This window comes from Mirounga leonina, unplaced genomic scaffold (assembly GCF_011800145.1).
Source record: "Mirounga leonina isolate KUSES-001 unplaced genomic scaffold, KU_Mleo_1.0 Mir_127, whole genome shotgun sequence".
In the NCBI taxonomy this organism is placed as follows: domain Eukaryota; kingdom Metazoa; phylum Chordata; class Mammalia; order Carnivora; family Phocidae; genus Mirounga; species Mirounga leonina.
The window spans coordinates 47,450,521-47,477,141 of NW_023270316.1; the positions used below are offsets into that span (position 1 = coordinate 47,450,521).

The 26,621-nt window shown below is 34.6% G+C and overlaps 1 pseudogene; it reads right to left on the reverse strand.

The window, feature by feature from the left end:
- Positions 1–23,154: 23,154 nt before the first annotated feature.
- LOC118009743 lies at positions 23,155–23,238 on the reverse strand (annotated as a pseudogene).
- Positions 23,239–26,621: the final 3,383 nt, after the last annotated feature.

Below are 26,621 nucleotides of genomic sequence, written 5' to 3' on the forward strand. Positions count from 1 at the left end.
TGGATTAGGTTAGGAAATATACAGAAATGATATCTTAGATTGATTGGAAGGATGAGACTTCTGTCAGTGACTGGGGTCAGCCGAACTCCAAGGCAAGTTGGATTCATTCTAACAGTCTGAGTGAGGCAGGGTAACTAGACTTATTGCTATATTTCCAAATACATCCTCTCAGCTATAGCAGCATACAATGTACAGATTCTTGAAAGCTTCCTGTTTACACATGGTGCTGATACACAAATGATAACTTCTTAATGTTTCCTGATTCTGAACCAATTATTCCAGTAAAGGTGAAACAATGGCAAGTAAAAATTGTCTGTAACAGTAAAGAAATAATAGAAACCAAAAGGCTCAGGGGAGTGGATTACTCATGATGTATATTCATAAATGCAAATAGGCAGTGTGTTAATTTGCTGACGATGCCATAACAAAATACTACAGACTGGCTGGCTTAAACAGTAGAGATTTATTTTCTCACCTTCTTGAGGCTAGATGTCTGAGATCAAGGTATTAGCAAGCCTGATTTCTTGTCAAGTCTCTCTCCCTGGCTTACAGATGGCCACCTTTTTACTGTGTCTTCACATGGTCAACTCTCTGCATGCACATGATTGGTATTTCTATCTATGTGTCCACATTTCTTGTTCCTACAAGGATATCAATCACATTGGACTAGGGCCCACCCCAAAGACTTGATTTTAACTTAATCACCTTTTCAAAGACCCTATCTCTAAATATGGACACACTCTGAGGACAGGATTTTAGGAAATATGAATGAGCATATGGACATACGGATTTTGGGGGAACCCATAATAAGCAAGTAAGGTTAATGTGCTTTTATCTAAAGGTCCATCTGTGTGCCTTTATAACAGAGGATTGTCTATTCTACCACCTACTTGTAAGGTTGGAGATGTGCAGCAAGGAAAGAGCAAAATATACCTAAAGAGCGCACCATGACTGGAGTTTATTCTTTGGCCTCTCGATACCTCATGAAAATGCAGAACTAGATATAAATAATTTGACAAGCAGACATAGTAAATAGTGTTTCATTCAGTGCAGTCTACAAAAATTGAAAACTTCCAGGTGTGTGTATAAGTAAACATAAAATAGGCTATATACATGTGATAAAATCTACCATGCTTTTAAAGAAAAAAAGAACACCAACAGTTAAATTTCAAATTTGTTACTAATTAATGATGTGGCATTAGACAACTCACCCAGACATAATAAACCTCTCCATTTATTCTCTTCAAAATGAGAGTTATGGATAAATTCTACCTAGGGATTCTTTTAGTTTCAAAGTTTCTATCTCTATTTTTTCAAATATTAAATAAGACGAGCATAAAAATGGGGTAAGAGTTGAAGAACTATAACAGTATGACACATAATATTATTCTAATCTTATAATCTTAAATATTTTTTTATTTTCTCAAAATTTGATGTTGCATTTTTTTTTTTTTGGAGGGGAAGGGTGATATTAAGCATAGCCTCGACTTTAAAGCTTCAATACTCCTTCATATCTCATGTTAAATCCTATTTTCAATAATATTACTCTGTTTCAGAGGAGCATCACAAACTTCAACATTTTTGTGTGTTTACAAAGTAAAGGGAGAGTTATAACTATTATCTTGCTACTAGGTTTAGGTTTACTTAACAAGTGATCTTACTCTAATGTAAACCACCCCACAGCTCCCCTGCAAAACTTCTAACAGGATATTTTAAAAACAACACTTGCAGGTAAAGAACAAAAGTAAAACAAAAAAACAAATAGTAGAATAACTATACAAAAACCTAACTAGATCACATCATTATCTGTGCAAAATACCTTCCATCTCAAAAGTTAATTTTTCTAAACTGAAGAAGATGTCACCACATTCTAAGTTGCCCATTTATTATTTCTTTAAAGTTTACATATAGATCCACTTATTTTGAATATAAGGGCTGAAATAAATGCAATGAATCGGGAACATAGAACCTTTGTAGCTCAGTATAGGTAATGAAGGTTAAAGTCTTTCAATACTAGAACAAACCAAAAAAGCCATAAGTATTCTATTTTTTCTTATTCACTAATCCGTTTGTTCAAATCATGCTTTTCTTTTTCCTGATATCTTGGAAGACTTTATTCTCTGCATATTCTCTTATGTTTCACTTTTTGTAATTTGGAACTTCTTGTCTATTTCCCCCTAGGAAGTCAAAATGTAAATACCTTTTAAAAAAGTTCTGTTGTACTGACAGATGATATAAACATCGTGGTGTCAGGAGTCATTACTTTTTTCACTCCTCTTTGATTTACAACTAATTGAGCATTAAAAAAAAAAAAAAATTGTACAGTGTACTGGAACATGTAAGAAATTCACCCATTTGTGCACCAGAAAGCAGGTTGATTGAATTGTGGAAGAGGCATCAGAGTGAGGGAAGTGGTGACAGGAGCAGTGGTGGCAGAGAAGGCAGTGAGCAGTCTGGCTGTGAGTCAGCACTGACTTTTCTGGCAGAGGAGGTAGGGAAAGAAGACAATGAGTAGGGGCCTGCTCAGCCACATGGACTATAGCTGAAGGGACCCATTGATCTCTCTGAGGCTAAGGGAAAGGCTCAAGGGAGAGGTAAGGAAAGGGAAGAAGACAAAGAGGAACAAAAGAATGCATCTCCTACTGTCTGTCCTGAGAGGAAGAGGACAGCCCACAGACTTCTGGTACTCCCCCAGACTTGAGGATCCCCCTATTGAGCTGTGGGCACACAAGTACTAAGTGCATACCTCCCCCAGTCTGAAGCTACCCTTTGCCTTTTTTTCTTCTTCTTCTTCTTCTTCTTCTTTTTTTTTTTTTTTTATATGCATGCTCCCAACCTTAGTGGTGAGTAAGCTCTTTGAAGAGAAAACAAAAACTTGTACTGTAACACTACCTTCTGGAAAACAAAGGGAAGGTTCCTTATTATCAACTTGTTGAACTGTTAGAGTCAAAGTAAACAAGGCTTGCCTAATAAAGAAACATGTTTACTACTTCAAATGCAGTGACAGAGGCACTTTTCATCTCACACCATGAAAAATCATGGTAATATGGTATTACAAAAAGAAAATGACAATTTTCTGGCAAATGAACCTAAAGACATGGGATATTGCAATATAGCTGATAAAGAATTTTAAGTAGCTCTTATGAAGAAAATCAACAAGCTGCAAGAAAATTCAGAAAGGCAGTACAGTGATCTTGGAAATAAAAATAACAAACAGAAGGAGTACTTTACCATAGAGATTGAATTTCTATAAAGGAACCAAACAAATTCTGGAGTTGAAGAACTCAATAATGAGATGAACTAGAATGCATTGGAAATAGAGCAGATCATATGAAAGAGAGAATTAGTGAGCTTGAAGATCAAAATACAAAAAATGATGCAGGTGGAAAAGGAGAGAGAACTAAAATTTTTAAAAGGTGAAGAAATCCTACGAGAACTATCTGACTCCATTAGAGAATCCAACATAAAAATAATGGGCATCCCAGAAAGAGAAATGAGGGAGAAGGCAGAGAGTGTATTTAAAGAAATAATAGCTGAGACTTTCCCAAGCCTTGGAAAGGAACTGGATATATAAGACCATAAAGCCAATAGAATACCTCATTATCTCAATGCACAAGGACCTTCTCCAGTTTTATATTAAAACTGTCAAAAATCAGTGATCAAGAATTTTAAAGGTAGTCAGAGAAAAGAAGACAGTAACCTACAAAGGTACCCTCATTAAGCTATCAGCAGACTTCTCAGCAGAAACTCTACAAACCGGCATAGAGTAGAATGACATATTCAAAATATTGAAAGATTTAAAAAGCCAGCCGAGAAGAGTACTCTATCTGCAAAGTTATTTTTCAGATATGCAGAAGAAATAAAATCTTTCCCAGACAAACAAAAGCTAAGTCCTGGCTTACAAGAATGTTGAAAGGAGCCCTTTCAGCTAAAGCAAAAAAGACAGAGGTACACAAAATCCAGATTAATATGAGAGTCAGAATTAGAATAAGTCTTTTTAAAAGTATATTAAACTTTTAACTATAGCCTAAAGGTTAAAATAAATGAGCATTAAAAATAACTACCTATCACAACTTGGTAATGAAAGCATAGCATAAAATGAGATAGTTTGTGACATCAAAAATATAAAAGAGGAAGAATATAAGGATGGGACTTTTATAGATGAATGTAGATAAATTGCCATCAGCAGAAAAAAAGACTATCTACGAAATGTTTCATGTAAACCTCATGGTGGCCATAAAAGCAAAATCTAGAACAGAGACACAAAACATAAAAATGGGGAGACTTAACAAGTCTCAACTTACAAAGCTAGACAAAAACAGAAGGAAAAAGAAACGATGGAGAGACAAAATAACCAGAAGTCAAAAGTTAAAATAGCAGTATAAATCGTGACATATTAATAATCACCCTAAATATAAACGGATTGAACTCACCAATCCAAAAGGCATGGAATGGCTGGATGGATAAAAAAGTGAAACCCAACTATCTGCTGCCTACAAGAGACTCGTTTCAGGTCCAAAGACACTCATAAATCAAAGTGAAAGATGGAAGGTGATATTCCAAGCAAACAGAAATGAAAAATAGGCAGGTATAGCAATGCTTGTATCAAAGACTTATATCAAGCCTAAAAAGGTAACAAACAAAAGAGGTCATTATATGATAAAGGGATCTGTACATCAAGAAGATATAACAATCCTAAATATGTACGCTCCCAACACCCAAGCACTGAAGTATATTAAGCAATTAATAACAGAACTTAAGGGAGAAATAGACAACAATACAATAATTGTAGGGGACTTCAATACTTCACCTTTAGCAATAGATAGATTGTACAGACAGTCAAAAAGGAAACATTGGAATTAAAACACACTTTAGAACAAATGGACTTAATAGACAAATACAGAGCTTTCCATCCAAGAGCGGCAGAATACACATTCTTCTCAAGTGCACATGGAACATTCTCCAGGATAGATCATATAATAGGACACAAAGCAAATCTCAGCAAATTTAAGAAGATTGGAATGATACCAACTATCTTCTCTGACCACAATGTTATGAAACTTAGTAATCAGCAATAAGAGGACTTGAAAGTGAGCAGATTTACAAATATGTAGAAACTAAACAACACACTTCTAGACAATCATTGGGTCAAAAAGTCAAAAGGGAAATAAAAAAAAATCTCAAATGAAAATGGAAATACAACATGTCATATATTGTGGGATGCAACAAAAGCAGTTCTGAGAGGAACGTTTGTAGCAATAAATGCATATATTAAGACATTAGAAAAAATCTAAAAACTTAATTTTATACTTCAAGGAACTCAAAAAAGAACAAACTAAGTCCAAAGTTACCAGAAGGAAAGGCAGAATAATTAAAATGGAAGTAAATGAAATACCAGAAAAAATAAAAAGGATCAGCAAAAGAAAAGATCCTTCGAGAATATAAAATCGACAAATCTTTAACTAGATTAAGAAAAAAGAAAACTCATATGATCCAGCAATTCCAACTCTGGATATATATCCAAAGAAAATGAAAACAGCAAAATATATGCACACCCATATTTACTGGAGCATTATTCACAATAGCCAAGTTATTGAAACAGTTCAAATGCCCATCAATAGATGAAGGGATAAAAAGACATGTGGTTCATATACACAATGGCATATCATTCAGCCGTGTGAAAGGAAGATATCCTCCCATTTGCAACAACATGGATGGACATTAAGCACATTATGCTAAGTAAGGTAAGTTGGACAGAGAACAAGTACTATATGATATCACTTAAATGTGGAATTTAAAAAAAGTTAAACCTGTAACAAACAGAGTAGAGTAGTGGATACCAGGGGATGGAGGGAAGAGGAGGATAAGAGTGATAATATTTAAGGGTAGATACTTGTAATGAGTAGTAAATAAGCCATAGAGAACTAAAGCACAGTATATTAAATATAGATTATAATAGTGTACTATAATTATGTAACCTGATAAATACATTGCTACATTGGCAGTCATATTGCAGTATATAATGGTATCAGAGTAACACATACTACTTACTCAATGTTGCCTGTCAAATTTATTCAACAAAATTTTCTTCTAATTCTCTTACTGCTCAATTAAAATATATCTCATTTTAGCTGGGAAGAATTTATACATAGGTTGTATATAAGAATATATGGTTTATTAAATTTTTTTTTTCTTTACTATAATCTTACAAAGACCCTATATTTTCCTAATCCTTATCACTCACAATTTAGGTAAAAAATCAGCTTTTCTTGACCAAAGATGGAAGTGCTGACTGATACGTAAATTATCTCCACTAGTTTTTCTATGGTATTTATTTCTCTCAAGGTATTAATTGTGTATCATATTACTCTCCATCTTTGATGGCTTTTAAATCAGATTATTCTATTGGTTAAATAATTTTTCTTCTTTTAATTTTTTTCCTAGTTCTTTGGATGTTCTACATGTGATATTTCCCTCATTTCTTTTACCTCGATTTTTTTTCCCTATCTTTTTTAGCACTTACTTACTTTAGGAGTTAAGTATGCAACAATCCTGATTGATAACTTAAAGATAAGCTTAAGATAAATTTGTAATGCACTGATTATGGGATTTACATCATAGGTATTGTTGTGAAATTATTGCTGGTATAAACCAATGTCCTCAATTTCTAAAGATATTTGTGAATTTTAGAAATCTCATTGAGATAATCTCAAATTTGTTCATCCCTTGCCCCCATGTTCACAATTAAATTTATGTTTCTTATATCAATATTTAAGCTGAATACTTATAATTCAGTGCAATTTTAATTAGGATTTTTAGAACAGTATTCCCTGTTTTTATTTTATTTTTCTTATTTTATTTTTTTATAATTTTTTTTATTATGTTAGTCACCATACAGTACATCATTAGTTTTTGATGTAGTGTTCCATGATTCATTGTTTGCATATAACACCCAGTGCTCCATGCAATACGTGCCCTCCTTAATACCCACTACCAGGCTCACCTATCCCCCCACCCCCTCCCCTCTAAAATCCTCAGTTTGTTTCCCAGAGTCCATAGTCTCTCTTGGTTCATCTCCCCCTCTGATTTCCCCCCCTTCATTTTTCCCTTCTCCTATATTTTCAATTATCAGATGTCATCCATATGCATTAGCTATGAATAATTGTGAAGAACTATCTTGCCTATCCCATTAGAATCTATTAAATTTCCATATCAAGTTCCAGCAAACTCATCTGAAGTTGAGGATGAGGATTGAATTAATTAAGATATCTACATGAGTGTTAAGATATAACTATATTTTTATCTATATATGTTCTAGATTGTATTATTGGTCAAAAATATTTGTTTCCCTTTTCTCCTGGACCCTCTCCTACAGTAGGATTTTACTTCCTGCCCCACTGATACAAGGCTTGACTGTGCAATTTGCTTTGTTAATTGGAATGTGTATGCCATTTCCAGGTACATTATGTTATGTGACCAGGGTTTTGTTTGCTTGCTTGTTTTTTTTTTTGATTCTGTTTTCACACACAAGACACATGCTTGATCAAGAAAGGAGCTACTTATTCCATGTTTTAGGCTGGTTAAATTTGTATCAATTTAATTTGATGAATGTAAAAATTTATAGAAAATGGAAACATTGGGGTGCATGAGTGGTTCTGTCAGTTAAGTGTCTGCCTTTGGCTCCAGTCATGATCCCAGGGTCTTGGGATCAAGCCCCCACAGTCAGGCTCTCAGCTCAGCGGCTCAGCTGGGAGTCTGCCTCTGCCTCTGCCCTTCCCCCACACCCTTCCCTCTGCTCGTGCTCTCTCTGAAATAAAGAAATAAAATCTTAAAAAAAGAAAATGGAAACATTGCTGAAGGCAAATTTGATTATACAGTTTGTATATAGTTTGCTGTTCATTTTCCCCCAAATTGCTTAAAACTGTTAGGTTTGGAAGTGTTGGCATTTATATGATTTAAATCAATTATGCAATGTATGAATTATTTAAGATAATTATATTTGGAAAAATTATAAAAATATTAAAAACAAGTATTTTAGGGGCGCCTGGGTGGCTCAGATGGTTAAGCGTCTGCCTTCGGCTCAGGTCATGATCCCAGGGTCCTGGGATCGAGCCCCGCATCGGGCTCCCTGCTCCTTGGGAGCCTGCTTCTCCCTCTGCCTCTCTCTCTCTCTCTGTCTCCCATGAATAAATAAATAAAATCTTTAAAAAAAAAAAAACAAGTATTTTATTTGTTGATTAAATAAATTCAGTTGTCTTTTTTTTTTTTTTCAACAGAGAAAGAGAGACAGCGAGAGAGGGAACATAAGCAGGGGGAGTGGGAGAGGGAGAAGCAGGCTTCCTGCTGAGCAGGGAGCCCGATGTGGGACTCAATCCCAGGACCCTGGGATCATGACCTGAGCTGAAGGCAGACGCTTAACGACTGAGCCACCCAGGTGCCCTCAGTTGCCTTTTTATTAGATTTTATTTTAATATAGAATTAAGACCTGAGCTAATCTTAATAATTGCCTTATTTTATTAGAAAAAATATACTTGTTACATTGTTTTCCATAGTATTTACTCTTTTTTTTTTTTAAGATTTTATTTATTTATTTATTTGAGAGAGAGAGAGAGAGAAACAGCATGAGAGGGGATAGGGTCAGAGGGAGAAGTAGGCTCCCCGCTGAGCCAGGAGCCCGACGTGGGACTCGATCCCAGGACTCCGGGATCATGACCTGAGCTGAAGGCAGTCGCTTAACCAACTGAGCCACCCAGGCGCCCCATAGTATTTACTCTTAAATTTAATGCCAGACTATCTCTTATGGGGAAACATAGATGGATAATGTCTTTGTGCTCTTTTGACTCAAGAGAATAAGCCAGGGTTATAGGAGTTGCCTCCCCATCATAGACATCCCACAAGATCCTGCACTGGAAAAAAAAAAAAAAAAAAAAAAAAAAAAAAGCCCTTTTGTGTGGACCCAGAATACTTTTCCCTTTCTGAACACAAATCCCTCCACATCTGTTCGACCAACTCTGCTCCAGGTTTAAAAAAAAAAAAAAAAAAAAATAGTATTGATGAATTGCAAGTCTTGTTTCACATTCTATTATTCCTGGCAGCAAATTCCCTTTTTTGTAAATGTAAACCCAAAAGCCATTTTTAGTTCTCTGTCTTTTGTTTCATGAAATCTTCCCTATAAACACAAGCTACAAAGCATTGTCAAGATTTTCTTTTAAATTATAGAGTTTTAATATTTAAATATAAATTAAGATATATTTTTAAGTGCCAATGCTATTTTTAAATTTATGTAAGAACCTGGTGGAAGACGGGGACAAAAGGAAAGAAAACTCTTATAAGAGGGTCACCTTCAGTGATATTGGCAAATCCCAGTGTTTCCTGTCTGAAAGATGATTCATGGAATGTATTGAGGTTGGTTTCCTTTGGAAGAGTGCATTCTTAAGGTGTAAGCAATACATAATACAAAGCAGCTTCAGTGTTTTTAGTACATTCAATAAATAAATATAAATCTCTTGCCCATTTTGAAAAATATTTTTTTTCTGAATTGTTTACATTGACTCTCTCCTTAGCTTTGTTTTCCATTGAAATAAAAAGTTAGTACTATCTCCTGCCAAATGACTTAGTTTAGAAGATTTACAGCATTTATTATCATTTAAAATTTTTAGCCTAAATATGATCATAAGCTTTCTTTCTCAAAAGATATCAATATAAAATCTGAGTTGAAAAACTTGGTATGTGCTTCACCTTTGATACAATAATATGATCAGTGAATATTAAATATAATTTGATCTAATAATGATCAATTACTTTAAAGTATTTTCCAACATTGATTATTCAATATATCCATGAGTACCTTTAATGATGCACCTCATAAATAGTATATTTATCTTTAGGCTACTTTGATGAATGAGAAGTTATTTCTCCTGTGATTGGAAGCATGTGTCTCAATGATTGATACACATTGATTCTAATTATTTTTATATATCAATACCATATATAAAATGTGATTTTTTTTCCATTTGAAAATCTTTTAAGTGTTTTTGAATACCTGGTATATATTCCATAGGCTTTTCTTTTTCAAGGTGAAACATGCATTGATCTTTTTAACAATTACATTTTGAATGTTTTCTAGTACTGTCACATTAGGTTATATTCTTTTGAATGTTTGTCTGCTTCGTATAGCCCTCTACATTGCCCTTTAGGTGTACAACAATAATCAAAATGTGCTACAACCAGTGTGGAGTATATTTAAATGTAACAATTTGGTATCCTAGGGGCCCTTTTCCTACTAAAGCAGCTTAGAATTGTATAAAATTTTTGGATGGCCATATCAAACTGTGATGCCAATTAAGCTCATTTTTACCTTTATGATTATTGTTAGTTGTCATGGATTCTCCAATACAATACACCTATGATAGCATTCATTTGATGAGCATACCCTCAGTACCAAAGGTTATTTGCTCAATGTCTGCTCACCCCTTGGCTTTGAGTCTTTATACTGTAACTTGGAGAAATTCTGTCTGCAGCTTTCTCATCTATTCCATTGTCATTTTTACTCAATTCTTGTTAATGTGGTAGCAGGGGCAGAGGAATGGGGCATTCTCTACAGTTGTGATTAAGCCTCAGTCTCAGCAGGTACTATGTCCTTGGGTCTTGAGGTATAACCTAAGAAAGTTTTCTTGCCCCTTCTAAAACTATAGCTCTGGACCCAACATGTATTACTGCTTTCTTTCAGGGTTAGTTCCTGTTTTTGTTTCTTTTCCCCCTGTTCCCTTTGCCTCTCCAGATTAAACGTTTTGTTTGGGGAAGAAAGGAAAGGGCTGGTCTGCGCAGAATTTCAGCAATATCCACTGTTTCCCTGCCCCAGCCATCATGAAGTTCTCACACTAATTCACACATAGCTTCATCAATTCATTAAAATTTTTCAACTCTGTCTTTTAACTGGCTTATATGGCACATGGCCATATGTACCCTAGCTAAGCAAATGTGTGTTCTGCTTCTCCCTGAAAGTGCCTATCTCTCCCAAGTTTTCGAGTTATGTGGTTTGCCTGAGACCTCAGTTCTCTGGTAGGTTAGAAAAAAAAATCATTAATTTGCAATTGGTCCATCTTTCTCTTTATTGTAAGGATGAGAGCAACATTCTTTCTAGCTTGCTACATCTGAGGTAATGTTCAGAGATGTCTTATTAGGGTATCTTCTTAGGATTTTTATTTGCCCCATTTAATTAATAACCTGTACAATACACTAATCAGCTTTTGATTTTTTTTTTCAGTCCATGCACTACTAGCAATTTATTATTTTTTTCTAAGCTCCTCTTTCATTGGGCCAATTTTAAACCTAGTCACTTGAGTATATAGTAGGACAGGTGAAAGCCTAGGACCAATCTTATACTGTATCTATAGAAAACTTTGAGTGAGTTGGCCATGTTACTTAGTACCTATAGTAGAAGACTCTCATTTCCAGCTTAGGCTTAACCACACCCTATTTGCCACACTCCCTCCTCTCTACACACTTATAGGAGTGTCTGAGAGCCAAGCAAAACCTTGGGAAGTTATACTGATTGTGAGCACATTTTTTTTTTCCCCCTGAAAAGATGAGTTGCCATTGTGTAGTCCTTTGGTTTCCAGAGTATAATTAGCTTAGGGTCTAGCTGGCTAGTTTTCCCCTTTCATTATCTGCTCTGCTGTCTTCCTGGGTTCATACTGTTTGTTTATCCTTCCTGATTTGGGGATTTATATTTTCCTACTCTAAACTGATGAGGTGGGCAAAGCTAGGGATAGGAAAGGGCACTGTTAGAAACTCTCTTGCTTTCTTTCTATGTTTCTTTACACCAACCACGTCTCTCCATCCACCACCACCACCAGATGCGCGTGCATGCACACACACACACACACACACATTCTCAAGTCTAATCCCCCCCACCCCCGTGGTAAATCTGGTCTATTATATTTCCTAATTGAGTTGCGAGTAGAGAGTCTTCAGTCGATGCTAATATGCCATCCTGTAGGGAAGAATTGTTCTAGGATTACCTTTTCTTTCCAGAGAAGACCACAAATGCTTGAAATTTCTTTAATCTGTTTGAATATCCCTGGGAAACTCTCCTTTCTTTGCTGCTACACTCCATTTGAAAATCCGTAACATAGATTTTAGACAACCTATATGAATTTTAAATTTCATGAAGTAATTCATAATGCTCTTGGATCAGAATCACTGAATGCCCAGGTGTTGAGTTAACCAGAAGTAGACTTTGGCATAGCAAATAGAAATCATGACCGGTCATGGAGAAGGTTCCTGGGACTGAGTGTAAGATACATAACACAAGGTTGATACTTACGGAGCAGGCTTCTCAGACATATTTTCCTAAAGGCTGATTTTTTTAAGTATGATAGTTTCCTAAAACTAGGACATATATTCATATTAGAAACCTAAATTTTGTATTATTCTTTCTGATAAAGTCAGGAGTATGATTTTCCTTACTTTCCAGAGCCTGTAAATACTATTTGCCATTTTAAATAATTGTTTTGCCACTGTCCAAAGGGACTATGGGAAAAAATATGTATTTGGGTTTGCAGACAGTTTTGTTATTAATTAGGTGGAATTTCACATATGCTTCATAGTTAAAATTATAAATAATATGAAAGTTTTACACATTTTAAAGATGCTTGAAATAGAAGGGTTTTTTTTGGATAATAAAATAAGCATATAGTTTTAATAGTTTTCTCACTAGACTCTGTGTTCTCTGCTTCACCTAACATTATCATTATTCTGTCTCTACTTCCCAGATTTCAATAAATATTTGTTGGGTAAATAAAATATTGGTGACAAGTTAAAGCCGCTATCATCTACATTCTTCATTTGCAAAGGTGTTTTCTCATATGAATACATTTATTTCATTTGAGATTATGGTGCTACTTTTTGTTACCAGAAGAACACATGGGTGACTTTGAGTTGTGCCATACAAAAAAAACACATGAATATAATTGCCATCAAAACATTCACATAGTGCCATAACTCAGGGTTCTTTCAGATAATTTGTTGTCTAACTCACCTATTAGTATCTCAAGATTTTCCTTGGCTCTTTCAGTATTTCCCTTTATCTTCTAACAGCAGTTGTGAAACAATCTTTAGGCCTTTGTATGCTGTGGATCAACATTGCAGAAATATTATTGAAGAGAGTATATTAACATTTTCAGAAGAGTAATACATTTCATTTTACTCCAAAAAGTGCTAAAGAAATGGTGGAATTGTATAGCTTCTTGCTCACTGGTCATTTCTGTTTGGCGTATCAATGTGTATAATCAAAACTGAATACATTATACTTAGTTCTCAACTGAGGATCTCTCTTCACAATAAATGATTCCACTGTTGAACCTATTTTCAAAGTGCTAATAACATGGAAATCATCAGTTATTTCTCTTTCTGCCCTTACTAACACTATTCAGATACCAAATACTGACATTTCTATTTCCTAAGCATCAAAAAATTCCTCTGTAGTCATCCTTCTATTAAAGGCAATGATCAGATCATCTCTTGCCTGAACTAGTACAACAGATTATTTTAAATGGCTTATTCATTTTGCACGCTATAGTAGGATCATCTCTTAAAAAATGTCTACACTGCTTTAATTCTTTCATTGGATTCCCATTGTCCTAAGAATAAAGCAACCTGCCTTGCTGGGCCTTACATCATGGGTCTTTGCCTTTCTCTCCAACCTCATCTCCTGACTTCTCTCAATCATACATTCAGTGCCCATAAACTCTAAACCTCAGATATATTGAACTATTTTTGCTCCCCAAAATGACCTGCCTTGTCTTCCTTTTAGGCTTTTGATTTTGTCCAAAATTGAGTCTGTCACTTTATTCTCCCACTAGCTGCCCTTCTCCACATTTCTCACTTTCTCTGAGCAACTCTTACTTATCTTCTAAGTCTCTCCCTTAAACAGTGCTTCCTCTGGAACACTTTTCTGGCCCTGAGACTAAGTTCATTCTACCTATTTTTTTTTTTTTTGCTTTTGTCTCGTTCAATATTTCCTCTATCACAATGCTTATCAGATTTTAGTATAAATATCTATTTTAATTATCTTTCTATTTGCCCAAATTCTATTAGAGGACCAGATCTGTGTTTTGTTATGACTGAATTCAAAGGATTTTACCAAAAAAATAGGTACCAAATTCATATGTATTTAAAAAATGGAATAAAATCTAAAGTCACCAAAATGTAATATTGAATGTTCCATTTGAAAGATTCAAGTAAAAATAGAGAAATTTTGTAAAATGGAAAGAAAATATGAATTGGACCTGGGAAAGCTATGGGGAGTATTTATAAGCATATCAGAGTTTTGTTGTACTAGTAGGCACCAGGGATCATGCTTAAACTATTCATACATATATATGAATATATATATATGAATATATATATATATGAATATATATATACACACATACTTATATATAAATATAAATATAAAATATTTTTATATATATTCTTTTTATTTTTCTCTAAAACAAGACAAATGGAAGGCCTTTGGGTAGCAATTTTTAAGTGACTCCTGTACCTGGCACCTTTTTGATTAACATAATCACATTGCTTTGAGATGAGTGGTTGTGGAATACTGTGGCACATAGAGGTCAACGGGCAGTCCCACAGCATATAAATTGGCATGGTATAGGAGGTTATACGGATGTATATTTTGTAATTAACAAAAAAATGAAAGAGTACAATAATGCCATGTATCACTTTTATTAGGATTAGATTCCAAGCTCAGGAACATAAAGTGGTGCTAGGACAAGGCGTCCTTAAAGTCTTTCAACTTTGTGTGTTAACTGCTCAGATGTTCTTAGACATCATTTTTTTTTTAATATAATTGGGTCTAATAGCTGGTAGACATTGGTCCAAGATTCTAGCAAGATCATGGCTTTCTTCGTACACGTTGGAGTCTGTACTTTTTGCACTTGCTGCTTGGAATGGTTCTCTGACTGCCTTTTTGGTATCAGCTATTCACTACTCAGTAATCATTAAAAAGTCTTCTCTGTGAGCTTTTCCTTGACAGCCCCTTCTCTTAAAACAAATTCATTCTGCCATTCTGCCTCAGAGAGCCTAACTTTCTTATCTCAGTATTTAACTTGTATTTGTTGGTTTCATTTCTGTTTTCCCAACTCTTCCATTTGGGCCCATTAGCATAGGAATAGGTATGATTTTTTTCTATCTTTTTCAGTAGTATGTCCTCAGAGCCTAATCTTATGCTTGATCAGATAGGAGGCATTTAATACATATTTTTGTGAATTCATAATTGAATTTATACACATAGAAACATAACTGGAAGGAATTACATTGCTAATTACTAAATATTATTTTTTGTTTTTACATATTTTTGATTATTGATATTTTTAAAATTGTGACTTTTTATCATGATTAAAAAATTTAATATGGTTAATACAGTTTAATGTAGTTTTACAGTTTTAATATAACAACAAATATAGACTGGCCTTATTGTGTGTCAGGTACTTTTAGAACTCAAGACACAGTAGTGTTACTACTCTAATTTTACTGATTTATAATTGAGAAATATTTAAGAGTGGTAATTATCAAAATAAATCCTGTATCATATCTATAAGATATATGAGAAGCACTTGTCATTATAATTTGATTACTGAATAATATTGATACAGCAGGAACCTAAAGTTTCATATGATGGCAGAAATAAATCAAGCTAGTAGGTTATGTACCATTACCATCTTGATCAATAATATTCATTTAAAGATGTGTAATTTTATGAAAAGAGTGGTTAAGTTACTCACCAACTTCTGCCAATTTTGTTAACTAGTGTTCTTTAGGCTTTAAAGCCAGGTCACATATTGTTCGAATTGAGCAATTATATTTATTAGCTATTATTTAACTTATATCAGCACTTATGACAGTAACAAAATACCAGTAAAACTTTTTTTTTACCTGTAGTCAATCATTGTGATTGACATATTACATTGACATGATGACTTGTATATGCATTAATGTTATAGTAGCTATGACATTGCATTATCAATGATAAAATATTAAAACCTCCACCAAATCATTTTACTTCATTAGTTTATTTGTACCAATCATTTTGCTGAAAGCAGTCAAAGAGAGTCTATAGACCCAGCCTGTAGTGTATTTTCTTTCTTTAAGAAAGATCTAAAAGCCTTGTGAACATTTCTCAAATATACATTTAAAGGGAATTCCAAATTATATATCTGTTTTAGTATCTATTGCTGCATAACAAATTACTCCATAATTTGATATTTTAATCAGCACTATTTATTATATCACATTTTCTGTACATAAGGAATCAGAGTATAGTTTAGCTAGCTCCTCTAACTTTGGGTCTTTCACAAGATTCAGTCAAGGGACCAGCTAGGGTTACGGTTTTATATGCAGGCAGGAAAGGATCAGTTTCCAAGGTCATTCACATGGCCCGTGGCAGGATTCACTTCATCAGTGCCGCTGGCCATGGGTCACTCTTGGATCTTTGCCACATAGGTCATTCTGTAGGGCAGCTAACAACATGGCAACTTGCTTCATTGAAAGAAGCAAGCAAGAGAAGCTGAAGAGAGTATGTACCAGCTAAAAGTGTGTCACAGCCATTTATTTTTTAAATAAGAAAGACCATTTTACTGTGGTAAAAACACTTAACTTGAGATTTAGCCTCTTAACAATTTTTACGTATATAGTGCAATTAAGCTGATCCTAGGTGCAATGCTGTACAACAGATCTCTAAGGCTTCCTCATCTTGCTCAACTGAAATTTTGTGCCAGTTGTTTAGTAACTTTCCATTTCCTCCTCCACCCAGTCCCTAGTAACCACATTCCACTCTGCGACTCTATGAATTTGACTATTTTAGACACATTATGTAAGTGGAATCATACAGTATTTGTCTCTCTGTGATTGATTTATTTCACTTAGATTAAGATCTTCAAGGGTCATCCATGTTGTTGTGTATTGCAGAATTTCCTTCTTTTTTTAAGGCCAAATAATATTTCATTGTATGTATAAACCACATTTTCTTTATCCATTCATCTTTTGAGGGATAGTAGGTGGTTTCTATAACTTGGCTATTGTGAATATTGCTATAATGGACATAAGAGTGGTAATATCTCTTTGAAATTCTGATTTCAGTTCTTTTGGATAAATACCCAGAAATGGGTTGACTGTGTTATATGGTTGTTCTGGTTTTAATTTTTTGAGGAATATCCATTCTGTTTTCCATAGTGACTGTACCATTTTGCATTCCCAGTAGCGTGCAAGGGTTCTAATTGCTCCACATATTTGTCAATACTTATCTTTATATACAATAGTCATCCTGACAGGTTTTAGTAAATTTAAGGAGATGAAAGACTCATATACTAAAACATCCTGCAATGCATAGGACAGACTACAGGAGCATCCCTAGCTTCTTCCCATTAGATACCAGGAGTACAACCCCTATAGTGATAAAAAATGTCTCTAGACACTCCCAAATATCTCCTGGAAAGCAAAATCATCTCCAGTTAAGAACCACTGGTTTAAATTATTTATTACACATGAATTTGTACCATATAGCTATACAATTCTATTACTATGTAGCTATATAGTTATATAATATTTTTATGATATTATGTATGGTTTTCAATTATTTACTGAGACACTGAAAAAAAAAAAAAGGATATGAGCTCCAAAAAAATGAAACAAAAGAAACCTTAGAGAGAGGACAGATCAGACAAGTAAGTGGAGTAGAATTTGACAAGCCCCAGGTAGCATGAGTTATTGAAAAGCTCTTGTGGCGATGTCTACCTATTTAGTTTCTATGTTGTGTGAAATTCCAGTGATTCTGGTTATTTGCTTTATATATATTTATATCTTTGGTTTAAAGATATCCAGGGAATCTTTTCCTAAGTACAAATAACTTTGTGAATAAAAATACATGAATGATTTTTAAATATTGTTTTATAACAATCTATTCAAGTTTGACTGTCAAATGTCATGTTCATCTGTTTATAGGCTATGAATAGTACATTGAGGAATGCTGAGTGTGAGGGAATTCAGGTCTAACTTGGAATTTTAAGTCACTAATTGTGGAGGACAGAGAGAGAAAGTTACGGAAAATAAATTTACAGAAATAGCATATTAGCCATCTTGAGGGAAGGGTGCTAGTTATAATTACAGATCTGTTTAATACTGCTTTTTGGAGAGAAATCTGACTTCAGAAAATATTTTAATAAGGCATGGTTTTTAAGTTACTCCATTCAATCAAATGTCATAATGTTTGTGAAAGTTTCTCTTTTCAAAATTGAAATATGTGCCTATATAATAGTTGATGATAATGCAAATAGTGAAAATGTCACAGCTAAAGCAGTTTTTACTAGTAATTTACTGTGTAGGTGTGAGAAGATGTTATTAAGATTTACCAAATATGTGTTGTAGCTTGTATCTATAATAAAATTGCCTTGCCTATTGAAATGGCCTAATTCTGAAGCAATGAGAATAAAAGAGGAAAGGAGATTAATAAATGCCTTTTTGGGGGATGTGGATTATATAACTTGTTAAAAATATTAAGCCTCCAAGATCCATCATCTTAGGACATCATGAAGGTTGCTTCCGGGCCTTGGCCATCAATCTATACATGAACATGATAGACACAAATGGGAAATGTAAATTTTATTTTCTGCCTTGCCTGAGACAAAATATGCTTTTGTTCTAGTCAAATGCATCTTCTTTTCACTGTTTCTCATATATTTTAAGCAAATTCTTTCTTTGCTTTATCCTTTAATGGTCATCATCAACTTCTTTAGTCTTTAAATTATTTCCAATTTTAGTATATGTGCTGCCAAAGTGAGCACTTTTATTCTTTAAATTTTTATGATTCTATTATACTCTCCCAGAAAAGTGGTTAATCTCCCAGAGCTCTTCTTTTAAAAACACTTTCTCTGTATCACAAAATATTATTTATCTATTTATTTATTTAATTGATTGCAAATTCAGTGTGCTTTGGTCACTACAGTTGAGAATGCGAAAGTCAGACATAGTTTTTGTTTTCAGTAAACTATGGACAAATAGATTTGTATACTGACAATCATAATACAAGTCAGGATATACTTGTTTAATTGTTATAAAAAAGTGAAGACAAAGTGGCACATTAACTATACATCTGGTTGGTGGCATACAGGAAGGAGGAGTTTGCCTTTGAGATGGGCTGTGCTTAGTAGCTATTATTTAATCAGGAAGATGTAAGGGAATTATCATTATCAGCAGAATTATGAGCACAAATAAAGGTGTGTGTGTTCAGATAATGGTAAATTCCAGGAGGGGTAGTAGTGAAAGGATTGGTTGGGAAAGGCAGGTTCCAAGAATATCCTGAAGGACTGTGAAAGTCAATGGAACAGTCTATTCATATTTCAGTGTTCTTAATTGCTGTGAACCCAATCTTCACCCCTTTCCTTTGAATATACTTTGTAATACCCCTTTACTCTCTACAAGAACTCCTAGAACTGCCGTGATGAAGTACCACAGCCTGAGTGGCTGAGAACAAAAGAAATTTATTATTTTACAGTTCTGTAGGCTAGAAGTCTAAAATCAGGGTATCAGCAGGGCCATGTTCCCTCTGAAGGGTCTAGGGAACATTTTTTTTTCTTCTCTTCCTGTCTTCCGGAGGTTGCTGACAATCTTCAGTTTTCCTTAGTTGGTGGCAGCATAATTCCAGTTTCTACTTCTGTCTTCATGTAGCCTTCTTCCCTATGTATCTGTGTACTTGTGTATGTGAATTTCCTTCTTCTTTCTGTTATTAAGGCATCAGTCATTGGATTTGGGACCCACCCTAATGCAGTATGACTCCATCTCAACTTGATTACATTGACAAAGATCTTATTTCCAGGTAAACATTCACAGGTACCTGGGATTAGAACTTCAACATATCTTTTCAGGGGACACAATTCAACCCACATTTCTCCTAAATTTAATTTAAGTATGGTATAGCCTATTATATGTATAATTTACCAAATATATATAACACCTTAACAATATAAAGGACTCCATATAAATACTTCATAGTAAATACAAGTTTTAATATGTTTAGATACTACTAAACTAAAATATATAATGAATATATATATAATAAATATAAGTCAGATACTTACACTTGCAGATAGAATCACCATGTGAGAATAAACAAAAAAAAGCATATTTTAATATTGGTGATCCAGTACCATAGCAACATTATTAGTAGGCTGATTTTCATAAATTATGAGTCACTGTGGTAAAGACCTGATCAAAATGAAAAACAACCTCTCCCCAATTCACAAGACACTTGGATTTTGGAATTAAGTTTATAGTAAAACATGTGAAAACATTTCATGTCTGTGTATAAAACAGAGTTGATTTCTATGCTCAGATAGTAACAAACTAGTTTTTCATTTATATGAATAGACAAAATAGGACATATGAGAGAGCAATGGAAAATGCAAAATAATTATTTTGTATATGTATCGGTCCCATGCCTAACAGTAGAGCAAACATCTCTAGCCCCATCCACTAAAAGCCTAAAATGCCTCCACAACCCCATTTTGTGAACATGGGAATAGCCTCCCTCTATAAAACATAGCTTGGGGGTAGTGTAGTTCCTGCAGACCCACAGTCCTAATTCTAAAACTATCCCTAATCAAAGGTATTTGACCCACAGAATTTGGCCTCTTTGTAATTTAACATACACACACACACACTCACTCACTCACTATATATGTGTGTGTGTGTGTGTGTAAATAAGTTTTATAGTTTACTCAAGATACCGACTGCATTATGTGCTAGATACTAAATTATGCCTTGGGGACAAAATGACAAACCAGAAAGGTAAAAACTGTTTCCTTATGAAAATAATAAATCAATCATTGAATTATGTATGTCCTTATTTAATATATCTTTTAACCAAAAAGTGTCTCAAGTCATATATATAATGCATACATATGTGTGCATATATATATTCATTTATGTATATATATTTGTTGCAAACATATGCACATACAGAGTTAAGACTAGAATCAAGAATACCAAAAGATTAATTGTAGTTACATATTTTTTCTATCATGAATTTTATTGCTTATTTATCATTTTCTGGAATTTTTGTATAATTATAAGTAAAATCACAATGACTCTATTCTGTAACTACTATGATAATTGACTTATATGTTACTCTTTTCACCTTCTGAATTATGTAATTTTTGTCCTCTACTGTTAGGGAAACTGAAATGTATAGAGAAAAGAAGTGGATTTTTGCCACACTGGTACATTTCAGACATCATTTTGGATTGATTGAAGTGTATTTCAGGATACGCTACTGTGCAAGAACCTTCCAGATCACACCATATAGGCAGACACCGAGGCAGGCTATATGTAAAGCCAGCTGATATCTCTGGTTCTAGTCTCCATTCCTTATTCATCATAACTTCACAAAGAATTGAAGATTCACATGAGGAACAGATTGCAAACATAAAACCCCTACACGTGTGCTTGATGAATAATACAAACTGGAGGGAGGCCAGGTGTTGAAGCTATGCTGTTGCAGGACAGGTGGCGCTATGCCCATGACACACACATGAGAATAGAATCAGTAATGCTTTTAGTGTAGGGACAGAGCTGTACTGTGCTGAAGAAGTATAATGGACATATATTACTGAGTGAAATGCCTCGAAAGTAAAATGAAAGGAACAGTCTTCAATTATTATAGTCTCTTCCTCCTCTTCATTTGATTATGAGATCATTCCAAGTTCTATATTCCCATGTAGAGAGTGAGGATATTTGTGATTTAGGATTCACTGGAGACATTCCTTATGGTGCCTCAGAAACCTATTGCCTTATAGCCTGGAAATCTAGTGCTGGAATTTATTTTTCAGAAAGTTAAACATTAATTCTTTCACATGAATAAGTATGACTTAACATAGGGAATACAAGGTTTCTGCTACAAATATAGAGACAATGCAATAAAAAGGATAAATATGAATAATTTTACATTACTTTCTCATTTTTAAATTCAGTGGGAGACTTTTTTTTTTTTCCTGGTTACCATTAGGTGGATTTTTTTTTTTTTTTAAGATTTATTTATTTATTTGAGAGAGAGAGAATGAGAGACAGAGAGCACGAGAGGGAAGAGGGTCAGAGGGAGAAGCAGACCCCCCGCTGAGCAGGGAGCCTGATGTGGGACTCGATCCCGGGACTCCAGGATCATGACCCGAGCCGAAGGCAGTCGCCCAACCAACTGAGCCACCCAGGCGCCCCATTAGGTGGATTTTGCCCTTGAGATAAAGTGGGAAAGAAGAAAAATATCCAGATGTACACTTTGGACGGCTTTTGGTGTTGACAGGGAATTTTCCTTTTAGACTTTGATCCTCAATTACCAGCAACACTTTCTATAGTACCAATTTGCCTGCACTCTCTTATTTAAGGAATGCCTTACTCTATTTAAAAAATGGTTTTGAATTTGTAGCCTAAAGTAATTTGTTTGCAAAGTAAATGTGGTTAAACTCATTACATGAAAAGCTATTAATATTTTTTAAATAAAAACAAAAATTCAGCAAATTTTTAACTTATTCCATACTATCATCAAATATTTAAAAAGACCTTTAAATAGCTTTAAGCATGGTCTTCATTAGCTCAAGGATCTGATTAAACAAAATCTTTTTAAATTGGACATAGGAATGTTTTATCAGCTAAAGCAAGAATCTGTAAAGCAAATCACCCACGCTAACAAAGAGGTAATTAAGAACTACACTGGTGTTAATGGAGTTCTCTGAAAGACATGTCTAGAATAGGAAGTGATAGGAGACCATTAGCTAGTGAGTATGTGGGAGAGGTCTGCAGAAACCAAGTAGGCTAATGTAGAACTTGCAAAGGGCACCATAAATCAGAAACCCTATGCCTGTTACCCTTACTCAATAAATTTGTGACCTTGGATTTATTGAGAACTATGAGCTCTTTTCCTTTCATCTGGAAAAAGAAAAAGAAAGGTACAGGTAATATAGTTGAAAATGTTTAAGGAATAAAAAAATGATGCAAGTAGATATTTTAAAACATTGACATAACAGCAATTTATTTTAGGCAGTCAGAAACACAAGAGTATAATTATCAATGGCGAACATTCTTGTTTTTTTTTTTTTTTTTTTTTCCTTTTGGGTAGATGTTTTCAATTAGCAATAATCGCGCCTCGGATAAACCTCATTGGCTACGATACTGCCACTGCGCAAAGCTTTGGATAGATGTTTTATAGGGAATATATCAAATTGTGTGAGAATGAACCCTTCCCAACTTCCTTCCAAATGGGAAAATGTACCTTTAAGAAAATGTTGATACAACTTTGGAATTCTTTTATTTGCATTATTTACGAATCAAACAAAAGAAGTTTTTGACCTAATTCAGTTTAAGGTATAGTTATTTACACTCTGATTTCCAGATGCATGTAAACTAGAAGTTAGCTAGAAATGACTATTCATTTAGAAACTGAATGAAAGCTATAATGCATGAATTTAAATAAATGCTCTTAAAATTTGGAATTAGACATACATCATATTTTACCAAGGTCAAACTTTAATTCTTCCATAAAACATGCTCTCACAACAAACAAGGGACATGGGCAACTAAAAATTAATCATGGATATCATCAATATTCAAGGAATTTAACTTCAAAGTTAAGATGATGATGGTATAGACAAGGAGTACTGTTAAAGAATACTTTTCTGGGGCACCTGGGTGGCTCAGTTGGTTAAGCGACTGCCTTCGGCTCAGGTCATGATCCTGGAGTCCCGGGATGGAGTCCCGCATCGGGCTCTCTGCTCAGCGGGGGGTCTGCTTCTCCCTCTGATCCTCTTCCCTCTTGTGCTGTCTCCATTCTCTCTCTCAAATAAATAAATAAAATCTTAAAAAAAAAAAAAAGAATACTTTTCTGTATGGTAGATATGACAAGTTCTGATTCCACATGTAAATTCAACCTAACAAGAAAAAGCTGAACAGACTGAAAAATTAAAAACTCTTCTTGGATCCAAAAGAGTGCGGGGGTGAACACACGGCAACCACTGTCATTGGAGAGGCAGGCAGGCAAAGAGAGGGAGTTGTGATTTACCAGAACAGAAACTCATAAACGTAAACCACCTTGGGAACCAGTGACAGGGCAGGAAAACCTGAGCTCTAATTGACAAAGTGCTGGACACTCAGCGTGGACATGTCTGAGAGTTTAAAACTCCAGGGGGAATCCAGTGGGACACCATAATGTGAGATTTACCTCCAGGAGTTTGACCAGGTTCCCACTGTAAATATCAGAGAAAAATCCGCTTGTGCTTCTACAAGGGAAGGGGAAAAGGAACCATTTTTAATTATAGCAGAGCATTCTGTTCTTCTTAACAAGGCCTGCCCTCAGGGCAAACTGCTTAAATAGAACCTAACCTACCGGGGTATTATGAGAGACTAACTGAAGTAGGGAATGGGAAATACCCAACCCCAGCCCACTCTAGCCATCCTGCCCCACTAAGGTGGGGGAGGAAAACAAAAACCTTCAAAATACCTGTGAAGTTCACAGTAGAGGCACTGGCTCACTAAAAGACCTAATTACAGGATTATACAGAACTCTGTCTCTCCCCCCACACCTCACCACTACATTACTAAAGGCTTATTTACAGGAGCTCCTTTTACGCAGTATTTCATGTCTGACTATCAAGAAAAACTTACAAGGCATACCAAAGGCAAACTCCCCCCCCGCCCCAATTTGAAAAGACAAAGCAAGCATCAGAACCAAACATGGCAGGAAATGTTGGGATTTATCAGACCAAAAATTTTAAACAATTATGATTAATATGCAAAGGGCTCTAATGTATAAAGTGGGCAGCATGCGGTAACAGAAGGCAATGTAAGCAGAGAGAGGGAAATCCTAAGAAAGAGCCCAAGACAAATATTAGAAATAAAAATACACTGTGACAGAAAGGAAGAATGCCTTTGATGGGCTTATTAGTAGACAGGATACAGCTGAGGAAGGATTTCTGAACTAGATGATATTTCAATAGAATCCTGGAAAACCAAAAAGCAAAGAGAACAAAGACTGAAAAAAGAAAGAAAAACAAAACAAAACGGAAAGGAATATCCAAGGTTGGTGGGACAACTACAAAAGATGTAACAGACCTGTAGTGGGAATACCAGAAGAAAAAGAAACAATAAATATTTGAAACAATAATAACTACAAATTGATTTAAATTGTCAGACACCAAACCACAGATGGAGAAAACTTAGAATAAACAAACAGAATAAATGCCAACAAAGCTATACCTCAGCATATCATTTTCAGAATACAGAAAATCAAAGATTAGGGAAAACTCCTGAAAGAAGCCAGAGATTAAAAACAAAAACAAAAACAACTTACTTATGGAGGAACAAAGATAAACATTACATCCAACTTCTTTCCAGAAACCAAGTAAGCAAGAAGAGAGAGGAGTAAAATATTTAAAGTGTTCAGAGAAAAAAGCCACTACACATAGAATTCTGTACCCTGTGAAATTACCCTTCCAAAGTGAAGGGGAAATAGACTTTCTCAGACAAACAAAAATTGATGGAGTTGTTGTCAGTAGACCGGTCTTGCAAAAAATGTTAGAAGTTCTACAGAGAGAAGGAAAATGATATAGGTCAGAAAGTCAGTTCTACATAAAGAAAGGAGGAGCATCAAAGAAGAAAAAAGTGAAGGTAAACCAAAAAGCTTTTATGTTTCTTTACTTAATTGATCTAACAGATAATAGTTCAAAATAATAATAGCACCAATGTATTCTATTATGTATGCTTATGTATGTATGTACATATTTATATGTGTTATATATAAATGAACGACGACAATGACATGAGAGGGAAGGGAAAAAATTAGAACTATGTTGTTATTATAAGGTACCCACACTCCTAGTGAAGTAGTACAGCACTATTTGAATGTGCAGTGACAGATATCAGAATCTTAGTTCCAGAGAAACTTCTTGGAAATGGCAGCATGAATTAACATGAACACACCTCATACAAGCAGAGATCAACTCCAAGAATCAACATCCACTCTACCGCTCTAGATTTCAGATCTGACGACTAGTCCAAGTGTTGGAGACAAAAACCAAGACTCAAACAGAAGCCAGGGAGAGGGAGATATTATATTCTGTGTGAATTAGAGATTATATTTGCAGTTTTATATCCCTGCATGCATTCAGTTCATTCCCGAGAACCACGGCAGTAAGATGAGGCCGGTTGACTAGATCTCTCTCTTAAAGCTATAATCTGAAGATCAGGGATCCTCAAAGCCCATGTTGTTTGCTTGACATTAACTTTTTATTATGTGCTTTGCTACTATCCACAAAGTTAATAATTAACCACATGAATACTTCAAGTAGAATGCGTATACTATGGGAAAAAAATGCAAGGTGGACGGTCAAAAGCAATATAATTTGTTATTGATTTTCTAAACAGTCACTTTGGCACACGTGGAGAATGAATAAACTCATAAAATTGGAATTTTATATAATTTTTCCTTTAAAGAAGAAATATAAAGGATACCTTATCTGTAGTTATTACCAAAAAAGTCCTGCAAGTTGATGTTTGGGGTTATTTAGTGAGAAAATGTA